Source organism: Falco rusticolus, chromosome 1 (assembly GCF_015220075.1).
Source record: "Falco rusticolus isolate bFalRus1 chromosome 1, bFalRus1.pri, whole genome shotgun sequence".
Lineage (NCBI taxonomy): Eukaryota > Metazoa > Chordata > Aves > Falconiformes > Falconidae > Falco > Falco rusticolus.
This window is the reverse complement of record NC_051187.1, coordinates 100,609,045-100,633,422: the sequence shown is the minus strand read 5'-3', so window position 1 is coordinate 100,633,422 and position 24,378 is coordinate 100,609,045. Positions and strand designations below refer to the sequence as shown.

The window sequence follows — 24,378 nt, the reverse complement described above, 5'->3', positions numbered from 1 at the left end:
GTGTGTGAGAATGGATTTGTGCCTGATTGAGTGTGTTCCTAATTGAGTGAGTGCCTGAGTGTGTGCCTGACTGAGTGCCTGATTGTCTGCCTGAGTGAGTTCCTGAATGAGTGCCTGAGAGAGTGTGTGCCTGAGTGCGTTCTAAAGTGAGCATGTGTCTGAGTGTGTGCATGAGTGAATGTCTGCCTGACTTGAGTGCCTATGTGAGTGAGTGTCTGAGTGAGTGGATGCCTGAATGAGTGTCTGGCCGAATCTGTGCCTGAGTGAGTGTGTGCCTGAGCAAGTACCTGAGTGTCTGAGCGTGTGCCTGAGTGCCTGAGTGAGTGTCTTCCTGAGTGTCTTCCTGAGTGAGTGTGTGCCTGAGTGAGTGCGTGCCTGAGTGTGTGTGTGTCTTTGTGTGTGTTTCTGTGTGTCCGCCCGTGTGTGTCTGTGTGTATCTTTTCCCTCTAGCTATCTAATTAATTTTGTACTTTGAGTTGAGGTTTTTAGCAGGAACCGAGGAAAAGCCGTGCCCTTCTGTGAGATGTGACGATGTTGTTCTTGGCCTGAACAGTAAAAATCAGTCACGTCGACACTTGGAGGTCTTGGGTTTGGAGGTGGATCTTTGCCTGGCATTCTACAGGCAGCAGCACAAGCTCCAAGCAATATGAAGAATTCGTCTTAAGTCGCCTATATGTTGGACTGGTGAATCTTTTGTATTATGCACATCTAAGCAAGTAGTTCTTTGAGCAGCGGAACAAACGGTACTAATTTCCAGTAGATTCCCTCATGTTTAAGAAGATATAAAAATACTTATCCAAGTATTTTCTGGACTCGAGGCAGACATAACGCCTCTCCTTTGTGTAGACTTTAAAACCAGTTTGTACCTTCCATCCAGCTGCTTATCTCCATGAAACTTGTATGGGTTTAAATCATTGTCTGTCAATGGGCTTCCAACTTGACACTGTATTAAAAAAAAAAAAGATGGGGGATTACAGGCAGAGTCCCCACATGAAGACAACAGGAGCACCAGAACCACATTTCTAAATGAAAGCAAGCTAATAATGTCACCTAACAAGAACTGCATTTTGGCTGTTGTATGTGAGCACCAGAACTGCCCCAAAAATTCAGGATCTGACCACAGGCCAGTTGCTCCCTACGTTGTTGTTTTTCTGGCATTTTTTAAACTGCATGGAAACTGGCATGTGTTACAGCTCTGACACGTGTTAAAGGTGCAGTCTGGAAAAAAATCTTTGAATTAAATTTGGATTCTTGAGTATTGGATGTCTATCAGGATTTGAAAATGTAGCTTTCTGAGCCATTGCAGGCCTGCTAATTAGGCTCCTGGTTACTCCAGAGCAGCTTCAAGGAATGATTTGACAGCATAGTACGAGTAAAATAAGACTATTGCTAGCAAAGCAAAACAATGAAACATAATTTATTGATGCATCTAATCAAATGCATATTTTGGTGCAATTTTAGCATAAACTGATCATTTAGAATATACATATGGAGTAAGGTCGGCAATTTACATAGTCACCTGTTGTACAGAGCATTGTGTGGCACAGGTCCACCCGTTAATAAAAAGACAACCGCAAAGAGCTGAGGCACTCTTCTGTTTTTCCTTACAATGTTTGAATGGCCACTCCTGGAGTAATTAAAAATATCCAGTACCACAAGTATTTTCAACACCAGCAGTAAGAAGAGACCTCTGTTACTTTAAGGAATATATTTCACATTCACAGAGGTCAGATTCCATTTGAGTCACTGGGTCTCCTGTGATGCAGGACCCAGACCGATATTCTGCCGTAGCAAGGCAGGTCTCTCAACGCGTGTCCTCCCCAGCGGCCTGAGCGAATTCTGCCCTGATACAACAAAAGCTCACTTGCAAGAAAAAGCCTTTGGGATCACACAGCGGGCCTTTGATAAGGGCTCCTTCTGTACTTTGCTGAAGCTGGGCATAACCCAGCTGTTACCGTCTGCTGGAAAGAGCTCTTGGCATAAGGCACCTCACAAATGTCTGCCAAGCACCAGCCCCTTGACAAAGTGGACCATCCAAATCCTCGCGGGCTGAATCCTCTCCAGAGATGCACGATTTCTTCAACCTGGGGGCAGTTGCTAGTTATGCTTGCAGCCCACATGTCTCCAGGTGACTGTCCGAAGGTAGGGGAAGACTTTTATGGACTGAATCCATATAAGTGAAATAGTGATTTTTCATAGGTAATTTGGAAAAGCTGTTTTGAATTCTAAATACAGATACTGTTGTTATTGCAAAAGCGACACCTTCTTGGGGCATTTCATTTCCTCTAAGCCATCCTTAATAATAAGGAATTATTAAAAAGAATAAGCCATCCTTAATAATCATTACGTTTTTATTAAATTTCTGGCCCTAGGACTAACTATTAGCATTGATTTAGAGAATAAGTCACTGATTAAAAGTTTTTCTATAATGATTTCATCCCTGTCTCACTTAAATACTGAAAACTGTCAAGCTACCAGCATGAAAAATAGTTAATCTCAGTCTAAAATTAAGCAGTTAAATTTATCTGCATAAATATAAATTGGCATCTTTAACCCTACAGAGAAAATTCTGTATTCCCAATACCAGATCCTGTCACTTAAGACTGCATTGGTGTGGAAGTATGGAGATCCTCTTGACATATGATTTATTTCTAATGCTTTCACTGAAATTATAAAGCTATCACATTTCTCTTCAATGGGTTTGAGCTTGTTCCTTTTCAACTACACAGGAGCACTGCACAAAGACTCAAAGCTGTTGATGCATCACCTCTGGAGCAGTCTTCAAAAGAAGAAATGATTACTTAACTGGCATTCTAGGAATCTGCCTTGGAAGCACTCACATAGCCTGACATAAAATATGAGAAATGAGGAACAGACAGCTTTAAAAGGAAACCATTATATAGTCCAGAATGAAAAGTCCATCACACATTAAAATACAGACTAATAGTTCACGCCCCCATAATAATTTAAGCTACCAAGTTTTGAACCTTTTTCAGGGTATAATGCCCATTGTAAATTCTGTAACTGAAATACTGATTTAAATTGCTCGTCATTTATATACATGTGGGTACGCTTTGCATGACAAGTGTAGGCATTGCTTTAATACCTGCACCTGTTCCAGCTCATTAAACCCAGCTGTTCTTTACTTTTCCTCTCTCCCCCTTGTGGTTCAATGGTAGTAAAACCATTCCTCCCAGGCCGTAAGTGTAAAGCAGAGAAGGTGTTGGCTCCTACCAGCCAGAAAAACTTTTCTTCATTTTCCACGCTTAAGTGTAAATTGATCGGGGAAACATACTCATTGCTTAGAAGCAAAGCCAGTTTTACTCTGGAATGCTAAGCCGTGCACAGAGCTGTGCTGGCATACTTACAGTATTGCAGTGATACGGACTGGTCAAAATGGCAATGTAGACATTCTCCTAGGCAAATTGAGAAATCCTAGTACAAAGCTCGTTCATCCATCCTCATGCTCGAAATGCCAGAGCGGTCTGTGCTCGTGTAACAGCTTACGCCCATTACTGATTGTTCCACTGTACTACCACAGCCATTCCCCCATGGCACCAAGCCCTACAAGTCTGATCCTTAAGCTCTCGCACCCACTAGTGCAATCCTGTTTCTTCCCCAAAGAACAGCTTCTTACCTAAATGTAGGCAGGCAGAGGAGAATCAGAACATTTCATCCACACTAGCAGTGAAGTTCCCCCTACTTTAACAAAAGCTCACAAAACCTGGTGATGTTACTACAGTATTAAAAGGCTGACCTTGGTCTCCCATCCATGTTAAGACAAAACATACCGTGCGTGGCATGATCAGCTCGATGCTTATGTATCCTACAAAAGGTTCCTATCAGTATACTTAAATATAGGATTCCCTGCTGTCTCTGCTCCCCATGTCACATTGAGAAAGAGGTCCCTTTTCCTCAGTGCTCAATGATTTCATTATATTTGCACGGGAATATAAAAAGGCACCTTGTTCCTCTCTCCCTGTGGCAGAAACAGCCTGTTGGACCACAACCATTTGTGAGCATGCATGATGTAAGTTCTGCAGATGTCTTTCACTCCCCACAACACAAGCCTTCTGCAGAGCCCTGCACCTTACTGCACTGGTGTGGTAGGCCCTGAAGGACTGCGAGACAGAGGGATGCTATGTGAGAAAATAGACCTAAAACCTTGTGAAAGAGTTTTGACTGAAGCTTCCCTGTCCACGCTGGGTTATTTGTAGTATTAACATGGGGTTTTACTTGGCTTTTACCCACACTGCACTACGCCATCTGTCCATAAACGTAAACTTTGTTCCAGATTGCTGGTTTGGACCCTGGCTGCAAGCCAAGACATCAGTGATAATTTCCCTAATATGAAGTTGACAAGGGCTTCACCCAGCATGGGCCCAATAGCCATGTTTGATGGCTATTGTAGCCTACCAAATGCATTTTTAACTGAGGATGAGACTAGTAACAGTCTTAGAGAAAGCTTTGGAAGCAGAGGAAGCAGGATTGGACCCCAGCCTTGGGGCGGATCCTGGAAGCAAGCATGCAAACAAGTGTCTGCAGGGCCATTAGGGTAAAACTTAAGAACAAACCAGGGAAGGAAGGAACATCATCAGCACTTGAGACACAGCTGATGCCAAGCTGATGCTGCCTGGAGAAAAATTCCATGTAATCTCATGACCAATGACTGAAATTGTTTTGGTAGCTACTATTCGCTATGGGATCTCAGTCAAGGGGAGAAGTGGTCTGTTCCTCTGCCATCACTAGCATGTGTGAGCCCAGACGGAGAGCTAATATCTGAGCCTGCAGCTAGAGATTTTTTCTGCTAGGCTTTAACAGAATACTGCTTTTTAAGTATTTACAACGGCAGACTTAACAGAAGAGACTGCATATTTGCACTGTACCTACACATAGCATATATTGAGTTTAGGACACTAATGCTAGCATTCAGGCAGTGTCCTGGGTGGTATCTGTTTTGAAGTCTCTTGGCTGTGTTGACTGGAAAAGTCACTGGAGAGGCACCTGTTCCCTTCATGTGCTCCCTGAGCGTAAGGGGTGAATGAACAGGCTTCTGTATCACAGTTCAGCATCCTGTTTGTGTTCACCTACATCTTTTGATTCTTGGCTGATGAAGCCTGATGTCACTGCAATTCTTACTCCCTCTTATAACTTGCAGTCCTTCTTCATCCATTGATTTACTGCTCCACCTCCAAGTGACAAAAGGTTTTTTAGCAAAGAAACACTTTTATGAGAGCTGAGAAAATACTGCCTTTTCCAATTTAGCATCTGCAATAAATTAACGTGAACGGGCTATGATATAAAGATCCTAATTGGTAAAAAAGTCTTATTTGAAGTTTGTCTAGGCCTTCTGCCAAGCCAAAAATTATTTTCTTGATTTCTGTAAAAATTAGGAAATCTTAAGCTGTTGCTATTGTTTCTAGAAGCTAATAACCTATGAGGCAAATGCTTCTAGTAGACACACATCGAAAAGAAGGCTTAGTGAACTGTCAGAGGCATCTAGCTGTGACCTTGCTATAGAAAAGAATATGAAAAGGTATTTGCTTTTATTACTTTCCTAGGACAAATAAAATATTGTCATTCCCTCGTTGTATATCAGGGCTCGCACTTTTTCTAGACTACAACAGCCACTGAGGGCTTTGGGGAAGGGAACTTCACCCACTAGCGGAGGGGAAGAAGTACAAGCAGCTACAATGACATACAGGTTGAGTCTGAGCTTAGCCACCTCCTTGAGCAAGGAGCTAGAGGAGATGGGGACAGTCTGCTGATGGGCGGGGAAGGTAAGGTGGTATCAGAATGCCACACTTGTAGCTGGCGGGTGAGAAAGCATGAGCAGAGGGGACTCTGCAGATCTCTCCATCTCCAGCACCATTTCTGTACTACTGCACTCCAGACCTGAGAAACCTTCTGGAAAACACTGTCGTGGGCAGGGGGTTGGTCAGGACATTGGTATCAGCAGAGGCTTGAGCTTCTTTGTCTTCTGTCCACTGCAATAGTGGGGAAAAGAGCAGAAAGACTGATAACATGTAACCCCGTCACTGGGGCCGTGATGCTGCATGGGGTTGGGATCCTCTCCACAGGTAGCATGGCAGGCAGTTTGCTGCCATTTTCAAACTTTGTTTACTGTCTACATATTTCTTAACAAAGCTGTATTTATTCTTTCTAAACACCTTCTACCTGCTTTATTAAATACCTTAGTTCCACAGTCCATTGGCAGATAAGTACTTAAAGGAAACACAAGAAACAGGCAGGCTGATCTGAACTTTTAATAGATTTCAGAATTATATAAAGCAGTTATCAGTTGGCATAGATGTGACAAAGTAACACAGCAACACATTTCCTTACCCTATTTCCCTGGGCACCACCACTTGCTACACAAAGCTCCAGGCCCAGAAAGCCCTTGCAATGCCTACCTCTTTTGGACTGCTCCCAGTGATGACAGATGAGCTTTTTAGTTGCCTGTGCCAAACCTGTGAACTGATGATGTCCTAAGCCCTCGCCGGCAAAAGCTCTTTGCGTGATCCTTGTAAATGTTGTGCCATTTACCTCCCACCCCACTACTCCGAAGAACACTGGGCTTCCTGGCACCTCATCCAGGTTGCAGACAGAGCCATTTTGCTTTCAGTTTGCCTAATACTAGTTCTGCGTTCATTAAGCAGCAGCTCAGTCCACAACTGACCCATCTCCTGCCGGGTCCTCTCATAGCAGGGAACGGCCTCATCAGCCGGGCTAGTAGAGGGTACATTGAGCTTTCCTGAAATAACAGCACATACTCCTATTTTTTAAAAGCAAAAAATTGCTTTCATATTCAAATAGATCTGGGCCACAGAGCACTGTGCACACTGCCAAGGTATCCCACAGTGGTATTCACAAAGGCTGCGTCTATAATAATAAATCAGATGTGCCTAGGAATGCTCCCAGGTGCTGAGGCCAACTGGCATTGAATGGCTTACATCTATGCTAATAAATTGTCTCATCCTCCAAAGCAGGGTTGCTGCACACAAACCACCTACACCGCTCCGACCATGCCCAGGCATTACTCAGGAAGCACGCTTGCTGCAAGGGGACAGGTGTGGGCCAGGGATCAGTCTAATGGTTTACTACAACAGATGCTTGGAGGCATGCTGGGCACGCTTGAATCTGCTAGCACAGGAGCAGTCATATCTGCCCTCCTGGTCAAAGAAGTCATCCTCAGTGGTGTTACTCTTTCACACTGATGTGTCCACGGAGTCTCTGTAGCACAGCTGCTGTGTGTATAGGAAAGGAACATTTATGCATGCCATCAGTGGCACTTTGGGACTGTCCTACCCTCCAGCTGGCTGTCACTGCAGGGGTGATAGGAAAATCAACCATTTTGCAGCCACAACACATTGGTAATCACCTCACCAACTTCCACCACCACTGTATCAATTGTTCACTGGCTGGCATCGGATGACTTGAGGCTGGTTTGTAACAAAGTCACCGCCTGCCAGATGTCAGTTGCAGTCTGCCTGGGCTGGTGCTGCCTTCTTTGCACAGCTCCATGAAGATACTGCTCTGCATGCACAAGCTCTTCAGTCAGTCCTTGCCGTCTAGGGTCTGCTGCGTAAACAGAACAAGGGTGACTGCAAAGCATGAAAATCAGGGAGATGCTGACAGTGAAAATTCCTTAATCTTTAGACCCATCAACTTTAATAATTCCGTTAGTGATTTCAGCACAATAAATAAGTGCAATGTTGGTGATATGTGTTAACGTCATAAAGCTGGGGGGTAACATGAAAAGGGAGGAGGCTTAGATAGCCTATTAGAATTACTGTATATTTGAGAAAAACAAAAACCATGTGACAACAAGGACCTTATTGTTGCCAGCCAGAGAGGAAAGTGTGAGATTGCCAATCGACTGGAGAATGACTATGATATACCATGGAAAGCAATCTATAGAAAGCAAAAGAAGTTGCAGGAAGTGTTTTCAGGAATGGGGCCTCACAAAGAGCTCTGCCTGCTGGACCAGTTGCTGCTTGTGAAAGTGAGTGAAACAGGCAGGAGGGGGCAGGGCAACGGGCAGTCTCTTATGAAAGGCGGCTGGCGACTCTTGGTCACCTTAATAACAGGAGAGGGTAGGAGGGACAGTACACTTGCTGCCTACAGTTGCACAATGGAGGTGGAGCGGGAACACTTCACAAGAAGGACAGTGTCAGCACAAGCTGACATTTGCACGCCAGATATAAATAGGCTGGGAATTAAAAGATGTTCCTCTTCTCTAAACCAGTCCTCTCTGGAGCAGCTGTTCAAGCAGAGCAAAAATGACATAAAGGAAGAGATTTTAGGCAGTGCTTATTAAATTCAAAGGAACAGCGTGACATGCTTGCCTGTGAGGGCAGGGAGCAGGGCCTGGCAACCTGTATTTCCACTGCAGTCCTTTTGTCCTACAATGAAGAAGCAGAGGTCTGTGCTTAAGTACGTCCTTGTCCCTGCGACCTGGGGAGCACAGAGAGGCTGCAGCCTGCATCAGCTCTCTCCATGCACTCTCCTAGGTGGTCTCCATGTCATGGCCTGCCCCCAGCTTCTGCTGTCCTCTAAGGATCTTTTTCCAAGTTTCATATCCTTCGTTTGCATTCATTTTTGCATAATTGAGAAAAAAAAATTCAGTTTACTGTCCCGTATTATTAAATTCTGTGGTGGAAAAGGACAGCAGTGAGGAGAGTGCATAGCAGGAGTGCATTAGTTTACCATGTCGGGGCGCTAAGAAGTGATGGGCATAACTGCATTGACTGCGATGTGCACCACAGGAATAGGGACACCAGAATATGATCCCCAAAATCTGACATGCCTGGCCTGCACTATGGTAGCACCAGTTTGGACATAAGGGCTGGTTATGGTCAGGAGTAGGGACTTTTGCAGGCTCTTTGGCTAACCTGGCTGCAGGGACCAGGGAAGAGCCTACAGGGTAGCTGTGAGGAGACTCTGCTGGCAGTCAGGCTGATGCCAGCATTGGGTGGAATCACTACAAGAAAAGGAAGTGGGAGAAACACCTGCCCCAGTGGTCATCTCTCCCCATCAGAAAAGACCATGTACGTCTGAAGGCATAATTAAAAAACATCACATAACCAGGGAAGCCCTGAGGCTTGTCAGTATGACATGAAGTATTATTAATTGATACAAGTTGTTTATTAAGGAGTGACACATTTGCCATGGCTTGAACAGTGCCTTGGATGAAGAAAATCCTTAAAGATAGAAAAACAATTTGCTGTAGTTGTGGAGTTGTCTCTGGAACAAGCTGCACATATGCTTTCTAGCTCTGCTTGATGCTGCCAGAGCAAGGCTTTTATTATTCATTTTCTGTACTAGTAGGGATCTGAAATGAGCAACCGTCACAGTTGGTAAATGATGCCAGTTCTGGCTGGGAAGGATACAAAGAGCTCTAGCAGCAAAATCAGGGGTGCATTTATTGAACCCCTCTGAAACTGATAGCAACACAGGCTTTTCCGAAGGGCAGTGTCCAAAACAGTCCTGCAGAGAAAGAGAAGGAATGGCACTGCCCAGGAGCAGGGAGCTGGGGAGCGCTGCACTGATGGGGTGCTGTCCCCCTGTGCCCAGCCAGGAAGGCAGGGCATGGCCAGTGATGGTGATGAGCTCAGATGCAGTCCAGGGATCACCAGACACCTGTTTTGAGATAGGTCTGGGGCAAGTGAGGAAGTCACACCAGGTAGAGGGCTGAGCACAGGCACACCTCAGCTCAGGTATGAGGCTTGTACCGCTCAGGGATGCAGGGGAAGGCTGCTCTGGCACGTGCACTCCTGACCCCCACAAGGGGAGCTGAAAATGAACATCAAGAATTCAGCTTTCCCACAAATGGTGACCTGCATCTTTTGTTTGAGGGAGAAGTTCCGAGTTTAGAATATGAAAATAGCAGAAACAGAAAATTTTTGTCAGCAGTTTCTGAACTGCCTGCCTCAGTTCCTGTCTCCAGGACAGCACTTGCCTGCAGCCCTGTTTCATGTCAGTAATCAGTAAGAGAGTTGGGAGTGAAGTGACATGGGCTCACCTTCTGCAGTGGGGGGTGCAACCATCCAGAATAATCCTACTCCTCAATACAAAGAGATGAGGCTTGCTAAGGACTTGCTAAGTAAGGAAGAACATAGGATGGAGACTACTTTGGAAAATCAGTCCTTGCAATGGCTGAAAACATGAAGGTTTTGAAGCCCTGAACTCAGCAGGCAGCCAGCTGTAGTCATAGGTGTCTGTTCACAAGGGACAAAACGCTGCCCAAGTGTATATATATATATCAATTCCACTCTTCACTAAGAGGCAAATCTGATACTAAGATATCAGAAAATGAGTGGTTTAGGTTAGGTCACTTAAAGAGTCATCATCGAAGGTATGAGTGAAATAGGTTTAATATGAATTTGTGAAAATGCAACTTCACAAAGTTTGATGGTAAGGTTCACTCTATTACTTATTACATGGATTGAGCACAGATAAAATCAAAAATTAGACAAGAGCTAGAAATGATTGATAGAGATCAAAGATGTAATAGGGTAAGGGAGATTCTCTTGTTGAGTCACAAGGTTTACAGTGGACCCCCTTGCTTTCTAAACCCTGAGTTTAGGTGCAGCTAGATATACTCTTAGTTTCAGACTTGGACAATGGCTTTAGATCTAAAAAAATACAAAGACTAAGGGGAATTCTACTATTGAGTCACAAGGTTCAGAATAGACCCCCTTGCTCTCTAAACCCATAACAGAGCGTAGGTGTGGCTACGTCCAGTCTTACTCTGACTTGAACAACAGCTTGTATCTAAAGGGGAGAGAGAGAAAGGATTTGTTCACAACTCAAGATTGGTCATAGGATTTTAGCATTTAATTTACAATTTTAACACCTACAAAATGAATCAATAGAAACTATTTAAATCACAAGGATAAGCTAACTACTGGTTTAAGATTATAATATTTGTGATGTGGTGTCTAAATAGATTCACACACACACAAGCATAAGGGAGATAGATATATAGGGATATATATACACACAAAAATGTGCAAAGGGGTTTTTTTTTTTGTCTTCTGGGATCCCCTCGCATTCAGCGAAATACCCATGTCAAATGCCTTTGCATTTATCAACAGGCAAAGGGTTGAACCTCCCGGGCAGGAGTATCAGGCCAGTCTCTGTCATTCACTTTCAGTGACAGCCCCGCCAGCATCACCAGCGTGGCAGTTCATGGGCTGTGAGCGGCATGTCTTTGCCATCAGTACACGGCCACACGTGCCTACCCTGCTGTTGCCAGCAGCTGTGCCAGCCAGCCCTGCATCCTCACCCCTTCCCTTCCCTGCAGCAGGGGAGTGACAAGGGGTGGCAGGTGCTGGGCTGAGGCAGCCTCGCTGCCTGCCCTGGGAAGGATTCTGTTCTTACAGACACGGATGGGATGCTGTGGTGAAGGCCACAAGTGAAAGAGGTTGTGCAGGTGTCAGGATTAAAACCCTTGGCTGAGGAAAATACCGCAACTTTCCAGCAGTACCAGATGGAAGGCAAGAGTGGAAAGAAAGCGAGTGAGCAAAAGGAAGGGAGCAAGCATACTGGACATCCTTTATAGTTAAAAGCGTTTCCAAGTCATAGCAGTGGTGGTGCAGTATCTGCTAGGCAGTGCAGACTAATGTACTTTAAAATATATGATCTTATGCAACTTAAAGAACCCTGCACCTTTATTGTGATGACAGCTTCTTGAGGGCAAACTGCAGGTTCTCAGAAGACAAAACCAAAGAGCATGTTTACATGTGTTGTTTACTTGATTTATGCTTACACATGCATATATTCTATATTTTAATCATTATAAACTTGCAAAAGCATAGATTATAATCTCTCAGTTATGATCTATCATATTTACAATCATCAAATATATCCAATAGTTGCCACATACCAGACATACAGACTGGCAAACACAAGCACACACATATCAGAACACACTTGTTACATCTCAGATGCTGCACTGATTACACAGTGCTTGTAAAAATAAAACTATAATACATCCAGAAGTCTTTTAAATATTAAAGATATAAGAAATGTAACAATCTTAGTATGCTAGACCACTTTGCTTCTTCACATTTGTTCACAAGAAATCTATCTGTAATTTTAATCAAAATGTCCCTAATGTAGACATTTTGTGTAAGAGCAAGTATTAACATTAGTCATTGTTCATTGATCTGAGAGATTCATCTACATACCCCTGCTTCCTCAGAATATAGTTTTACATTGTGGTGTAATCTATGGCAATACTACTTCCAGATCAAACATCCCATTTAACATTTGAATGGAGTTTAAATTTATAGTTAAGCAGTTCTCTATTTTTACAAGATTCAAGAATTCAGGAATTAATATGAAGTATGAAGCAGCTTGACATAGTTTAAGAGTCACATGTGTTTGGACATTAAAATCAAGCCATTAACCTCTCCCAGAGCTAGACTCGTCCCCAGCAAAATTCAGTTAACTTGTTAGAGTACATCTGCCAGCAGATGGCCCTGTTAGCCAGCCTACTGATCTACCCAGATACGCAAAACGATTTTTATTTATCACACAAAAGTCACATGGCATTTTAATCCACTTCGATTACTTTGCTGATTATTTGTCTTACATTTGATATAAGACAAGCAGAGGCAAGATGTTATTTAAAAAAAAAATCAGCACAACTCCGTGGCTGAATGTGGCTATCAGCTCTGCCTACCATACATGAGACCAGTCACGAGAGGCTTTCAGGGCGAGCAAATATGTATCATTGTCAACAACTGTAAAATACAAAACCATACTTAGAGCATAGGCCACTTCTGATGCAGAAAGCAGGTAAGGCCCATGGCACAATATCCAACCCTTCTTTCACATGTTTTGTTCGAACATTTGACTGTGAGAATGCATATGGGTTGTTAAGAGAGCAGAACATTGTGTTCGTGCTTACATTCAGTGGGACAAGAGTACCATTCATTGCTGCACTAAGGTTTTATGATACTCACGTGACACATGTAACTTTATAGTCCTAGACAAACACACAGGCTGTTATCAAGACAACAAAAAAAATCTGAATTCATTGTACTGCCATTTAAGTTTGACTTTGCATGCACTTTAAAGACAGACTCAAGTGGAGATGACATGGAAAGGTTCTCTTTCATATTAAAGCCTCCAGCTTTAGATATTTATCTTAGCCAAACTATAAGCAAAGCAGGAAAGAAGTGTAAAAACATATTTAATTTTTTCTTTCAATTAAATCTTTCCTCTTCTGCCTAAAATACTAACTTGCTCCTGAGGCTGAGGTTTTGACGTGTACATTTCCTGACTTTTAAAAAAATATTCTTACCACTTTTGACATAAAAAGCATTCAGAGTTTTTAAGCCTCCAACTGGAAAAGCTACAGATACTGTATTATCACAGGCCTCAAGGCCGCCTGTACCATTTATAATCCATCCCTTCAGAGAACAATAAAGAACAGATTGGTTTCTAGGCACAGTTTGTAACAAGTGTCTCACAGCCTGCTTCTACTTGCCTTCCTGCCAAATCTTCTCTACAGAAGCTGTTGCGTTCACATTCGTTGCAGCATTTGCTACAGAATATTATCATGTGATGGGGTCAAGCAACACTAACTCTTCAGAGTCAAACTTCTCTCCTTAGTCTAACTGAAGTCTTAGCTGCATGGGTAACAGCAGCTCTTCTTGCCAGCAGAATAGCCTCACTGTGCCTGCTCCAGAGAATACAGCACTTCATCTAGATGCTGTGTGTTTCTTTCCACCTCATTTTTTCTCAGCCACCTACTCCCTCCTCCTTCCTTCTCTCTAGAAATCCCCTGCCACCTGAAAACAGCATACTCATTCATATTTTCTTCCACCTTGTTATACACATGGAAGATAGGAAATACATTAGGAAGCATTCATAACATCAGATGATGATACAATGTAGAATATTAGCTACATTTTCCAGAGATAGGAAATCCTAATCTATGTGTTAGAGTTTTGAGGTTTTCTGAATGTAAGTTTAATTTGGGTCCACTTAAGCAGGCAGCTCTGCTGACCACCTCCCAGCACCTGAAGTAGAGAAACCTTTTGCCCCTAGAAACCTTGCATTATTTAATGTGATCTAAAATGCAGCATGTTCGTCTTTTTTCACCAGGATGCTTGCAAGCTGACTAGTATTTTGTTCATCCTTGATAAGCATTCAGTATCTGGCAAGGTTAAGAACAAAGCTACTTTACAATTTTAGCTATCAGAAAGCTAATTTATATACAGCTCTTTCTCATTGGGATTATTTCCAGCATTGCACCATGCCTTTGAATGGCTGTTCACAGGATCCATGCTCCACACAGAGACAATCTCTGGGCTCAGACACTGTGCACTCTGATCACAGGTTTGCTCTGGCAGGCAGCCTGATGCTCCAAAACAAACTGGATTAGAGAAATATTTTTACCCTCTAACAAGTGTGCAGGCAGACTCAAGCATCTTTGTGATCACCCTTGAGCCATGGAAGACAGCACACTACCTCAGCTTTTGGAAGTAGATGGAAGCCCCCTAGCTACCACTGCAGGCTGAAGACAACTCTAGGTTCCCCAGAAAGCAATTCCTTCAGCTTGTATGCACATCATAAAAAAAAATTAAACCAGTATCTGAAGAAGCAAGACTGAAGGGCAACAGTTGGATACTAACTCAAAACTGAAGTTTCACACTGCATAATTGAAAGGGAGATGGGAGCATCCCTTTAAAACACTACCAAAAGTTATCATGCTCACAAGTACATCTACATAGACAGTCTAGCATCCCCTGAAAACATGTGCTTTCCTGATAAGCTCACACTCACCTTGCAACACAGAATACAGTACATCTAAACTTCTGTTCTTATCCGAGCTCCTCAGAGTTATGAGTTCCCTACAAAGAGATGAGATTAATGCTGTGCACTAATACAGTGCAGCTGGCTGAAAAGGCGAGGTGCCAAAAGATGAAGACAAGAAAAAAAAAAGCAGATCATAATGTAGCAACCTAAACTTTTAGGTGTTTAAGGAATTCACAGAACTCCAATTGCAAGATGACTGCTAAAACAGTATTCATCCATGCTACTTCTTCACTGGTGTTGTATACAATTTTACTTACATTGCGATACAAATCTCTTTGAAAAAGACACTAAGCAAACACTTAGAGCATCTCTGAGCACAGTGGCTGCACATCAGTTAAGGGAGGCTGTATTCATACCATTGGTTTTCATCCACAAAACTCTAAGCAATTGTCCAATGCTAAGATATTGGTTCCTTCTTTTCAACCCACAACAAATGCATTAAAATGAAGGCTTAGCACTCCCAAGGGAAAAAAGTTCAAGTGTTAATATGGGAAGGAACATCCCTTTCTTCTGTTAACTGGGCTGAAAAAACTTATTGTGCCCATAAAGACAAAGGATTTGCCATCTAGAAGTGTTAGCCTACAACAGTGATCGGAATCTTATAGGCTTAATAACTGCTATTTTTCAAGTTCTTTGAAAGGTGATGAGGTATAAAAGCTGTTAAGGCAAAAAAAAAGTGCTCTAACATTAAAATGCTACCATACCTACATATTATACCTGGTTGGTTTGTGTGCTTTGGAAAACATTTGCTGCTTGCCTGCCAACAATTGGCAAGGGGCTGTGAAGTATCTTTGCCAATTGCTCTGCTGCCTTCAGCTTAAGGAAGGGTGTTTTATTCTGAAACAGGACCAAGATGTTGAGGAAAAGGCAAAAGGAATTAGAGCTCAGCTTGTAGCTATAGCAGAGCTATGAGAAGACAGACTATCCTACAACCATCCTGTGGTTATAGCTTTTGGGAAATGTATACAAACATGCAAAAGCCAGCTCCTCAAACTTATATAAAAGAGCTAGTATAAGAACTTTGCTAGAACACTGAACAATTTTAGCAACAAATTCCGTATTGGCTTTACTCCTGGGCTCTAGAAAAAGCAGCCTATTACACTGCCATTTCACAGAGCTGCTCCTAATCCAATGGTATTAATGACGGAGATATGGTCAGGTCTGGACTCTGATAGATAATTGATTTATTCTTGGTGGGAAGCTATACATAAGGAAAAAAGCATAGGATGTGGTACATGTTTATTCTCTTTCCCTTCCACCAGTACTTCAGGGCAACATAAGTAGTGAGTAAGACACTGATGCAGTTAACATGTTGCAGTGAGTACACAGCCAGTTTCAGAAAATGAGATGGCAACACATTACAACATGTCCTTGGAAGAGATGAATCAATGAGCCAGTAGCAATTGGTGCAGTTAGCACTACACTAATGCTTCCAGCCAAACTTGCATCACAACACATACAGAGCATTCTTCACCTATATTGATAGAAAAAAAATTGCTTTTCCTTCAGATATCTTAAAATAAGTGTATTTTTAATGCCTATGCAAGTTCCAAGTTCACAACATTAGCAATTACAAACCTCCTGAGGTATGATTTACAAATATGAAATGAAACCTCTCCAACCGATGTTTCCCCTGCCAGAGCAGGGTAACACAGTGCTGGCATGTTGTGCCCAGTGTGCTGCTATTACAGCTGCTGCAGGATATCAGTGTCCTCCTTGCTATGGAGTAGAATGATCAAGTTTCTTCAACGTACAAGTAAACATCACAATTGATGGATATACGCATCTAAGTAGAAGGAAGCAGTCAAGGTGACTGCTAGACTTCTAGGTACCCAAAAGGAGCTTACATTTCAAGTCACAAATCAATTGAACCCCTCAATCCTTAAGGTCTTCTTTTGCTAGCTAGTTCCCATCCAGGTGCTGGTTGCAAACAAGCAAAAAGTTTGGGAGATGCAATTGCTTGTGCTTCCAGATCATGTCAAAAAGTATCCTCAGCACTTTTTGTGGCACAATTAATTCTCTATATAACCACTGAAAAGAAAACCCTAAGGCATTTAAAGGCATTTGTGCATTTATCCTTACTTTCTGGACTTGGGTCTTTGCTGTCAAAGGACACTGAATGCTGCTTCATCAGGCTAGCAGGGGATGCTTTCATTCTACAAGCAAGAAATACTCATGGATCCTGGTGCAAAACCTGACAAACATTCGATGTAGTTACCTGCTTCACTTCTAGTAGATATGAAAAGAAGCGATTTCTTGCAGATTTCATCCATTTCAGGAACATGAACTCTGAAGTACAATTTCCACAATGAAAATTTTAGCTGTGTAAGGATATAGGCTTTATACTTCATTAACCAGTACTGTAGTAATTAATGGGTAACTATTTCTGTCATTCTAAGGAATGTGTATTTGATATAAGCATCACAATCAGATTAGAATTGAATGCATACCAACCAGGTGTACAAAGAAAGTTTTGGAGGTTATTAATAAAAAATACAACTAGTCACTTCCCCTTTACTCATGTAAACAGTCTAATTACTTAAATTCAACAATTATAAATTGCAGAAGTTGTAAAGAGTTCAAGATTCCATGTGGATAATGATTCACCAATATCTCCACATAACACAGTGAATTCCCACAGCAGCGATCAGTAGTACAAGAGTAACTCAGCTCTTTCTGGCGTCCGTATGCTTAGCCTTTCACCCTTAATATGATAAAAATGTGTGAAAGCATTAACTAACATCATAAGAACAAACTGCAAGTTGAAATAATTTCCCATTTTATTTCTTAAATATTCCTCATATCCTCTTCTGCTTCTCTTCATGATCTTTAAAAACAGTTAAATAGAAAAACCTTGCAAATATTAATTTGTTAGAGATCACCTTTTTCAGATACTGAACTGATGAAATATGGAACTCCTAACATTCAGGAAAAAACAGGTCTCATTTAATTCCCAGCTGTCTCAGTTTTGTCACTTAAGAGGAAACCTATAGCTCTAACAAGTAATTATAGATCAAACCCTGCATTTATAACTGTTATATGAAAATATAACAGTCTATCTAAACAAGGCTTTTTAAAGAGGTAATTACCTCTGTGATGGCTGTACCTTAAAAACAAATTTATCTTCTTAATGCTGGGATAGTAACTCAGTGAAGTTGACAACTACTTAATTCTTCATCATCTCTCCAGCTACTTCCCAGCTTTAACTTCCAATTTGGGGTACAAGCCCAAAATCTCTGGCTACACCTACAGAACATAGGTAGAAATAAGAGCAAAGTTAATTCTTCTGCTTCATGTATCACAGACATAGAAATTACAGATAAGACAGATATCCATATTCCCAGTATTGCAGAGCAATCTTCATGGTTCCCCAGAAGACAGACTTACCTCTAAGCTTTTAAAACAGCACATACATTAATGCAGCCCTTCCTGTCTTACTAGAACATCCCATTTACACTCTAAAAATATTTCCAAGACTTTCCTGTTTCCCCATTTGGGAAGCACAATTTAGTGCCGAAATTAAATGGGAGAGTCCTAGCAGAGAGTTAAAATGGTCAGGCACATCCACCAAGTCAGTTTTGTACCACATTAATTTTGTGAACTCCCAGGACTGTAACACTGGTGCAGCTACTTTGATCTACTTGTATAGAGGGCTGAAGATGGGCAGATCACTTGTCACAGGTAAAACAGACTCAACTTGGGAAAAATTAATTTATTGCCAAATAAAATATTCGGGTACTGTGAAACAAAAATATGAACTGGGCAGTCCCTTAACCTCTTCCTACAGAGAGCCCCCCCCAAACCATGCTACATATACCCAAAACAAACACGTTCCTCAGCAAGGCAACAGACAGCACTAGAAGCTGGCATGCCTGGGTACAACATAAGCCAGCAAGCAGAAACATCACATGCACAGGGGGCAGCAAAAATTGCCTAAAAGCTTTCACAGAGCAGCTCCTTATGCAGGTATGTTCCAAGTGTCTGTTCAGCCCAAACAGCAGCAGCAGCTTGTGGGCACCTCAGGATAAGCTCCTGGGCAGATGCTGCATTTGCATCCCCTTAGCTCTATTTAAACTTGATTCCATGCAAGGAAACAGAAATTACTATACAAGCATTTCTAGCAAACAAAGCCAGACAAAAAGCTTTTAGCTGAACTACAGTTACAAAGATCTCAGATACGGTCAAAACCACAGAAGTCTTGCTGCACTGTAGTTAATTCCCACAGTGAACACAACATCACTCATAGTAAAGAGTAGCAGATTGGTGCTGCCTTACACAGAAGTACTAAATTCTACTAATCAGAAGTCTCAGGAATCATGGCTAACTATCCACATGGAGATCAAGTGAGCATTAAATTTCAGGTTACGCTTCTATAACCCATAATTTTGTTAGAGATGAGCATAGGGCAGAGTAAGATACAAGGCTAGCCTGTTCAGCAATCATCATGGTCCAGGTCTGGAGCAGTGATAGTAGCTCAGCGCAGTTCCTGGCCAGGGGACCATCTGACACACCAACTCCCTCCCCAGTCCAGCCATATGGTGAAAAACATTCCACCACATGCTATCCAAATACTATAAATGCTATAATTACAAAATTAGAAGTACTCAAGCCATTGTATTCACAGTTGTGGTTGAAAACTCCTCAATTTTTTAAAAAATAACTTAAAATTCAGGCAGGTTGAATTAAGGACAGCAAGTATCACATCCTAAGGAAATCATTAACTGTTAAGTGAACCATGTGCTATTTCTGTTACTTAAAATACTGATTAGGTTAATTATGCTCAGAGGGAATTGGGTCTAGAGGATTAAGCAAAGCATTTTCAGAGGCAGAGTTTGCTGAGCAGAAAAGCTGCTGTCCCCTATTTAAACAGTACAAGGATATTACTTTGAACATCTTATAATTATCAAGGTTATAGAAAGCTCATCCTTTGGTGTCTGTTATTGGGCTAATAATGTAGCTTATATTTCCCTTTTCACCTTAGTGACATGTCAGTGTTAAAAGCGTACACCTATGCAATTCAACTACCCTCCTGTTTTACAATGATTACCACCTTAAATTCTCAAGAGTCTTCCTTCAAAACTTCAGAGTCTACTTGTCATTCATTGCTGTCAAAGCCAAGACTCTACCATTTCTTCTTGGTAAAGAGCAACAATATTACTAGTAGGCAGAGACTTTTTAAAAAGGAAACATTTATTAACTCACACTATACAAGATAAAACTGTCTGCAGACTTGCTCTGTCAGGACAAGACAAACAAGGTCCATGCACAGCAGGTTTGACCCTCCCCCACCAACACTACAAACAGCACAAGCAGCTACTGCGAGTGAACTTGACAGACCACCCCACTTTGAGGTAGAAATTCATTACAGGTGTTAATACTAAATTACTGTCAAAGACTAGAAACTACACAATTAAAAGCCAGCTCTACAGAAAGAAGGTAATCCATTAGCTTCTATTTTCCCATTGGTCTCCACGGCTATGATCTCTCTGGCATCACACAGGCCCATCTTGCCAGGCGAGCGACATCTTCCCTGGAATACCCACAGTGTGCAGCAGTGACAGCAGTCCCAGCCAGAAGGAATGCACACCATATTGCTCTGGGCACAACCCCAGCAGCCGCAGGACACATCAGAGAATGGTCAGGAACTCCCTCTTCCTGACAGTTGTGTTATCAGAGTGCATAAGGAGTGGCCCTTCCCGCTGTGAATGAACCGTCATATAGTGATGGAGGGCCAGAACACGGCACACTCACGGCTCTCCAGACAGCCCAAGGCTGATGAGTTGTCTCTCCTGACCCACAGGAGAGTTACACAGGCAGAACACCACTCTCCTCTCCATCAGCTGGAGATCACTGAGGTACAGCAGCTCAGGCTGCAACACATTATGGTGCTTTGCCACCATCTCACCTATTCAAAGTGCCCCCAAAAAAGCTACAGTAAATAACGCACGAAACAGTAACCATTCATAAGGAGTTATGCATACAGATCCCAGAGCTCCTAAGAGAGATCACAACATCTCAATTGTTGCAGGCAAGTATTTATCCCTTAGGATGCCCACTTGAAATTTCAGCCCTACCACCATACAATGGGTTACAGGGTCTTCCAGAGGATCAGGGTTACCAGTCAATTTTGACAAGTAAGACAGTGCTGCCACATACATCAGTGTCTTTGAGGATGAACGAAGAGATTCTACAGCCAAAAAGCCTCCAACTTACTCCTTTGGAATTGGCCAGGCTGAAGGCATTCTCATGCTTTTCCTTAAGACAAGGAATTTCTTCAGTCCTTCGAGGTAAGCTTGCCAAAGCCTACTATCTCCCGAGCCCTCCAATAACGACAAAGTCTTCAGAGCCCAAGGTCCCAAGGAATGTTTCCGAGGGCAACTAAACTCCCTTCCTACAAGAGAGGACCCATGTTAGCACATGCTGACAAGGGACACAAGCATGTCACTTAAGCAGCAATAAAAATAGCATTCCTCAGTGCAACAGACCCCTAGACAATGCTCTGCTAGTTTATCTGATTAAAGACAATTCACACACAGCTACACACAGAGCTGTTAAGAGCAAAGACATTTTTCAAATGGGAAACTACAAGCAACATACCAGGACCATTTTGGGCACTAGATCTGGCAACACTCTAGGAACGTACAGGTTTATGGAGTCGTAATGGACAAGAGAAGCAAGAAGCAGTTTTAAAACCAAGCCTTCCTGGTATGGCTTGCAGAAATTGCAACTGCAAAGGGCACACAGCACACTCCAGCCAGAAGGCACTGTATTTCCAAGCCTAGGAAGGGAAACTTTTGAGGCCTCCCTCCAAAAGCTCTGGCCCTGCACAAGAGCTCAGACAAAACCAGGGAAAGGCTGCCTGGCGGGAGCCACCGCCACCAGCAATCCACTCACCCCCCACCCAGAACCAGAGGCCAGCCCCCAGCCACAGCAGGGCAGGTGCTGAGCCACCACCACCGGGTGTTCTGGGAACCTCTCCACAGAGCACATCCCACACTTACCAGCCACCACCACGCCATCCTCCCAGGAGCTGCCTGGCTGCGCCACCGCCTCGATCCCCCACACTGCTCCTCAGCCGCGATGCAGGCAGGTGGCCGCTCACCCACCAATGCCCAGCTCCAGCCACTCCATACCCAGTTCCTGGGCCAGCAGCAGCGTCTCCCAGAAGGGTGCAGCCGCAGGACATAACAAGAGCCAAACACAGAGCCAACACATCCCTCACAACGTGAGGACTAACAGCCGCCCCACCACGGGCCCTTTTATAGCCGCGGAGCCGCTCACAGCTCCCCCCTCCGATTGGGTACTCGGAGCAGACTTGGAGCGCTGCCATTGGCTGTCCGCCCGACGCGGAGTTCCCGCGCTCGCCCTGGCCCCGCCCAGTGCGGCGGGCGGCGGGAGTGGCGGTGGGTGTGAAGCGGCCCCGGCTGCCGGGCGGTACGTGTCGGTGCGCCGCTCCCCGCCGCCAGCCGGAGCCTGAAACAATGGGCGGACTGATAAGGTTAAAAGGTTTCTGAGGTTACCTACCTGTGCTCCTGGGGGCTCCGGAAGGCCTCCTACAGAGAACAGCTGGCTGCCGCTGACAGCTCTGAATTACTCCTCAGCCATCCTTCACTGTTAATTACAGCTGGCCCACGCAGATGATTTGCGCGCAGTTTAATGAGATGGCCACCCCTTCCACTGCAGCTACCCCTGCTGAATCCCAAGGCAAAATAAAGCTAGCAGGCTCCACAGCCAGCAGCCTGAGCTTTGGCTTGCTGTTTTCCTGCACGTCCTCACCTCCTTTGGGGTGCCATCATCTCCAGCATGGCAGATCAGCCTGATCCTCTTCAAGATCCTGTTACTTGTCCCATGATATCCAGGCTGAAACTTAGGGCTGGCCCTTCAAATGGTAACTACTCTCCTGTAACTATTGAAATGCTAAGATGTCTCCTTGGGACTTGGAGTCTCATGTCGCTCTCCTCAGGGTGTGTACAGCGCCGTGTCATGTTTACCGCAGCCTGTTCTGGTGCTCTCATAGAGAAGAGTTGGTGGCAGATCACCAAAGCACAGCACAGCCAGAGCTCCTGTGCTCAAGTGACCTCCAGCTGACTGAAGGGAGCACAAACCTTTGTATCTATCTCATATAAGCCAAGAGAGGTATTTGATCCAGCCGAGGTTATCTGGAGAGATGTGGGTATGTCCTGCTGAAGCTCTCCGTCTCTATGTGGCAGTGTGGCCGCAAGGAGAGGGCCCTCTGTGTGCTCAGATGGCATGGCCATGATGAAGAGGGAGTTCCAAACTGCCTTCCACTGTGCTCTTGGCCTTGCTGGACTTCCTCCAAACCAGTACAGTGTTCATTCTGGCTGGGGAGCTGTAACAGCAGTATCTCACGGGTGTTCTGATGAAGCTGTTAACAGAACAGCAAGGTGGTGGTGAAGATCCTGAAGATCCATCTATCTGTTGGGCTTCCACAGTAAGGGGTATCTTCTACAATGCAGAAGTCTTACATTTTATACGGACTAAATTTTCAGTGCTCTGTAAAGTAACAAAGAAGGGGAGTAACTAGTACAAAGTGACTTTTGTTATCAGGGATGGTTTTGAGAATGGAGTGTCATGTTTTTAAAACTGCTGTGACTTGCGGGTCAGTGTGCATGTTATTCAGCACGTTTGTTCTAATTGTGTTTTGACCTTGTATAGTCTTACATTAGACTGCATTTTCTTTCTGTAGTCCTTCTAACACCTCGGTCAAAGGCTATTCATCAGTGGTGACAAGATGATAAAGCACATATCCTTTCTACTGTCTGGTGTAATGAGAAGTAAAGCTAGCTGCTACTCAGTGACTGGAAGCTGTGAGGTTGGAGGGAGTGTAGCTGCTAACTGAATATGACACCAGCAAGGAAGTCGACCCTGTTCTCCAAGTTGCAGTTCCGTAGCAGCTGTTGATGCAGTCTATCTCCTTACCTGTAAGAACCTTCCCCTTAACAATTCTTAGGATCCTTTGCTAATCCCTCTTGAAAGGATGTATTCAACCCAGATACTGACCAAAAGTAGCCTTTGACTGAAATGTGGCTAACACTTCAAAGATGACACTGCTCAGTTCAAAAGATCCTTTGAAGCAGAGAACAGAAGTTCACTAACACAAATAACCCTCATTCTGTAATTGGAGCACTTGTTAAAGAAAGACTCTTAATACAGATTAAATAACTAGTATCTGAGAAGCAGGATCATAAGAAGGTTGAGTGTCACCTTTACAGTAATAGCATCCCCTGTAGTGCATCACATCAGCATGCTCAGGAGCTACCTAGGTGACAACTAGGTATACAGAAAACAAGCAGCACCATACTACACTTTTCAGTACCCAGTCTAGTTTCCAAGAGGATCTTTAGTTACAGAAAGTTCTTGCTCTGCTTTCTGTGCCGAGCACACTGCAAAGACAGAGCTATGATAGTCAACAACAATCTGTTAATTCCCTGGCATACATTTGGTAGCTCCCCTTCTACAGCTTTACTACAAGCTGTTGCAGAATTAGCACACTGTGATGCTGACACTGAGTCCCAGTCATCT

At 43.4% G+C, this 24,378-nt stretch overlaps 1 long non-coding RNA gene across 1 annotated transcript; it reads right to left on the bottom strand.

Annotated features, from left to right (window-relative positions):
- Window positions 1-20,007: 20,007 nt before the first annotated feature.
- On the bottom strand, window positions 20,008-22,620 carry LOC119154344. The gene is made up of 2 exons (XR_005106439.1): window positions 21,837-22,620; window positions 20,008-21,226 (listed from the first exon to the last, which is right to left on the bottom strand). It is a non-coding gene; the product is annotated as an uncharacterized LOC119154344 (long non-coding RNA).
- Window positions 22,621-24,378: the final 1,758 nt, after the last annotated feature.